General features: G+C 33.4%; 1 non-coding gene across 1 annotated transcript; it reads left to right on the forward strand.

Moving 5' to 3' along the window:
- Nucleotides 1–270: 270 nt before the first annotated feature.
- Nucleotides 271–377, forward strand: LOC132506415 (U6 spliceosomal RNA). Its single transcript, XR_009535830.1, has one exon. It is a non-coding gene; the product is annotated as a U6 spliceosomal RNA (small nuclear RNA).
- The last annotated feature ends 4535 nt before the right edge of the window (nt 378–4912 follow it).

The following is a 4912-nucleotide window of genomic DNA, read 5'->3' on the forward strand; positions in this document are numbered from 1 at the left end:
AATATTATAGAGTGATATCAATAAAATCATTAAGTAAAGAACTCCAAAATCCATTCCTGGATAAAGACAATCTACAGACTCAATGCAATCCCTATCAAATTACCAATGGCATTTTTCACAGAACTAAAACAAAAATTTTAAAATTTGTATGGAAACACAAAAGACCCCAAATAGCTAAAGCAAACCTGAGAAAGAAAACAGTGCTGAAGGAATCAGGCTCCGTGACTTCACACTATACTACGAAGATACAGTCATCAAAACCGTATGGTAGTGCTCACTTTGTCAGCACACATACTAAAATTGGAATGATACAGAGAAGATTAGCATGGCCCTTGCACAAGGATGACACGCAAATTCGTAAAGCATTCCATATTTTGTGCTCTTCCTCACCGTCTGGACACCCTTTGCTCTTCAGCTCCAAAGGAAAAGCTATGGGTCAAAAGCACAACATCTGGCACTCAATGCTGAAATTGTGATTTTTCACTATAAAAAAAAAAGGTATGGTACTGGTACAAAAATATAGATCAAAAGTCTTTTGACTTTTGAAATATAGACCAATGCAATAGGATAGAAAGCCCAGAAACAAACGCACACACGTGTGGTCAATTAATCTATGACAAAGGAGGCAAGAATATACAATGCAGAAAAGACAGTCTCTTCAATAAGTGGTGCTGGGAAAACTGGACAGGTACATGTAAAAGAATGAAGTTAGAACATTCTTTAACACCATATACAAAAATAAACTCAAAATGGGTTAAAGACGTAAATGTAAGATCTAATACTATAAAACTCTTAGAGAAAACAATAAGCAGAACACTCCCTGACATAAATTGCAGCAATATATTTTTGGATCCACCTCCTAGAGTAATGAAAATAAAAACAAAAATAAATAAATGGGACCTAATTAAACTTAAAAGTTTTTGCACAACAAAGAAAAGCATAAACAAAATGAAAAGACAACTCACAGAATGGGAAAAAATATTTGCAGATGAAGTGACTGACAAGGGATTGATCTCTAAAATATACAAACAGCTCATGCAGCTCAGTATCAAAAGCACAAACAACCCAATCAAAAAAATGGGCAGATATAAATAGGCATTTTACCAAAAAAGACATACAGATGGCCAAAAAGCACATGAAAAGATGCTCAACATCTCTAATTATTAAAGACAAATCAAAAATTTGTCTTTAATTATTAAAGACAAATCAAAACTGCAATGAGGTACCACCTCACACTAGTCAGAATGGGCATCATCAAAAATTCTACAAACAATAAATGCTGGAGAGGGTGTGGAAAAAAGGGAACCCTCTTGCACTGTTAGTGGGAATGTAAATTGGTACAACCACTATGGAGAACAGCATGGAGGTTCCTTAAAAAAGTAAAAATAGAACTACCATACGACCCAGCAATCCCACTACTGGGCATATACCTTGAGAAAACCATAATTCAAAATGTTCATTGCAGCACTATTTACAATAGCCAGGACACGGAAGCAACCTAAGTATCCATCGACAGATGAATGGATAAAGAAGATGAGGCACATATATACAATGGAATATTACTCAGCCATAAAAAGAAATGAAATTGAGTTATTTGTAGTGAGGTGGATGGACCTGAGTTTGTCATACAGAGTGAAGTAAGTCAGACAGAGAAGGACAAATATCACATGATATCACTTATATGTGGAATCTAAACAAAAGTGATACAAACGAACTTATTTACAAAACAGAAACAGACTCACAGACTTGGAAAACAAACTTATGGTTACCAAAGGGGAAAGGTGAGTGGGAGGGGTAAATTAGGACTCTGGGATTAATATATACACACTACTATATACAAAATAGATAATCAACAAAGACCTACTGTATAGCACAGGAAACTCTACTCAATATTCTGTAATAAGCTATATGGGAAAAGAATCTGAAAAAGAATAGCTATATGTACATGTGTAATTGAATCACTTTGCTGTACACCTGAAACTAACACAATATTGTAATTCAACTATACTCCAAAATAGAGTAAAAATTAAATTAAAAAAGCATTAGTCTTTAGGAAGTACAAATCAAATCACGAGATACCACTTCATACCCACTAGGATGGCTGTAATATGTAAATGACAAATAACAATTGTTTTTGAGGATTTAGAGAAACTGGAACCCTCATACATTGTGGGAGATGTAAAATGATACAGCCACTTCAGAAAATAAAGAAATAGTATCAAATAACCCAGCAATTCTATTTCTAGATATCCATAAATATCAAGGAGAATCAAAAACATACATTCAAGCAAAATTTGTACAGGAATGCTCATAGGAACATTATTCATGGCAGCCTACAAACAGAGACAACCCAAAATGGCCATCAACTTATGAATAGACAAATAAAATGTAATAAATCCATACAATATTTTATTTAATATTTAGCCATAAAAAGTGTTGATTTAGCCAAAAAGTATTTAGCAAAAAATGAAGTGCTGATACATGCTATGATGTATCTTGAAAACATTATGCTAAGTGAAAGAAGTCATGTATAAAAGGTCACATAATGTATGATTCTCTTTATATGAAATATCCAGAATAGACAATACCATAGAAATAGAAAGTAGATTAGGGAGGGGTGAATTGGGAGGTACCAGGTTTCTATTTACAAATATTTATAAAAATATTCAGTGATGCAAACACTCTGGAATTAGACAGTAATGATGGCTGTACAACATTGTGAATATTAAAAAAACACTGAATTTACACCTTAAATGATTTAAACTGTGAATTTTATGTTATATAGATTTTGCATCGATTAAAAATTGTATTATTTTATAGGAAACATAGTTAAATTTAAAATATAAATATGTGTAAATGGATATATATTTCATTATTTTATTAATTTCTTAAAATTTAAACCATGGAACAGAATGAACAAAGTATGTTTAAGGTTCAATATTACCCCTTATACAGAAAATAAATATATTAAATAATTATAGACAATGCTTTGTATATGTTGATTTACTATCTACAGTCTATCACTTTTATGAAGTTGAGCACTTTTACACTTGAATAATGTTTTCACATATTCCATTTATTGGGCTGAGAAAGGTCTAATTCCCATTGCTAATTCACTTCAAAATAAGTAACTGAATAAGGATAGATCTTCTGAAGTGATTGTATACAGGAACGCAGGAAAATAAGCAGATATTCTCTCTTTCCTTCCCATACACACTTTTACAGATTATCTCTCCCGAAAACATCTGCTGTCACTGCTTCTTATTTGATTCTCCTTCTCACACCAACATCAATTTTTCAGTCCATAGGCTTCTGCCAGAACTGAATTCACCCAGCCCTGGGGTTGGGCAGGTAATTATGGTCTGGGAAATCAGAGCCATACAATATGCTGGTCCCTGTGATTAAGTCATGGGTGTCTCAATTAGAGGAACTAATTGCAGTTAACATTTTGCTTAGAATGTGACCCTACCTGTGCTTTCTAATACTATAGATACTAGCCTTATGTAATAATTGAAATTAATTACATTTAAATAAAATTAGCAGTTTAGTTTCTAGTCACACTAGCTACACTAGTCAGGTGCTTAATAGCCACAGTTGTTGGATAATGCAGATAAAAGAACATTTCCATCATATCAGTAATTTCTATTGGACAGTACTACTATATAGTATTTCTATTGGATATATAGTATGGTATTTCTATAGGATAGTACTACTATAGTTTATCTAGACCAGCAGTATCCAGTGTTAGTATAATGGTAGTTTTTGTCTAGTAACCACATTTTTAAAAGGAGAAGAAAAAAATATAAAATATGTCTTAATAAAATATTTTATTTGACACAGTCAATCCAAAATAGTATCATTTTAAACAGATTATCAATGTAAAATTGTTAATGAGAGATTTTTATATTCATTTTTCATAGTATTTTCAAAATACGGTGTGTATTTTACACCTAAAGCATACCTCAATTTGTATCACTCACATTCCAGTTGTTCAATAGCCTCTTGTGACTAGTGGCTAGTATTGGACAGTGTAGATCTAGATGTTATTGCTGGATTTCTCAACCTTAGTATTATTGATATTTGGGGATGGATAATTCTTTTTCTTGGAGGGCTATACTGTATGTTGTAAGATGGTTAGTAGCACCTCTGGCCTCTACCCGCTAGATGCCAGTAGCCTCCCGACCCAGTTGTGACAAACACAATATATACAGTCATTGCCAACTGTCTCCTGAGGAACAAAATTATCCCCAGGCAAGTATCACTACTCTAGGGGAAAAGCTGATCTTTCTTCTGGGAATGCTGGCCCAAAGAATGAAATAAGCCTAGAGCCATCAGGGCTACCAAGTGGAAGCTGAGTATGAAGCCAACAGGGCAGGAGCCAGAGTACAAAAATGGGAAGATAGGAGTACCAGTGACATTTTTTAGTCACTTGATCAAGACTCACCTGAATGTTATTGTTCCTCTGGATCTTTCAGTGACATAAACAAATACATTTCTTTCCTTGACCTAAGCCACTTTGTTTTTTCTTTATTTGGCAACTGAAATAGTCATAAACAATCTGTCATTACAATCTAAATATGCAAAATGAAATGAACCCACAAATATTTCTACTTCAAAAACTGAAGATGATTAATCCTCCCTCCCATATGATTTATGATAGATTTCAGTATCCTTCCAAGAGTTACCACATAGAGAATGGAAGTTATTTTGCCTGCTTGACAGCAAATCCACAGCTTGACACTTTTTCCAGCCTTCTGGTGAGGACAACTAGAGTTATTAAGATCATGTGTAAATCTAAGGTACCACAGGATTGTCAAAGGGAAAAAATAAATAAAAATAAAACTTTAGCAATTTCATCATCAACAAAACTTTTGTGGTCACAAATTTTGTGCACAATTCAATTCTGGGGATA

Source organism: Lagenorhynchus albirostris, chromosome 1, assembly GCF_949774975.1.
Source record: "Lagenorhynchus albirostris chromosome 1, mLagAlb1.1, whole genome shotgun sequence".
Taxonomy (NCBI): domain Eukaryota; kingdom Metazoa; phylum Chordata; class Mammalia; order Artiodactyla; family Delphinidae; genus Lagenorhynchus; species Lagenorhynchus albirostris.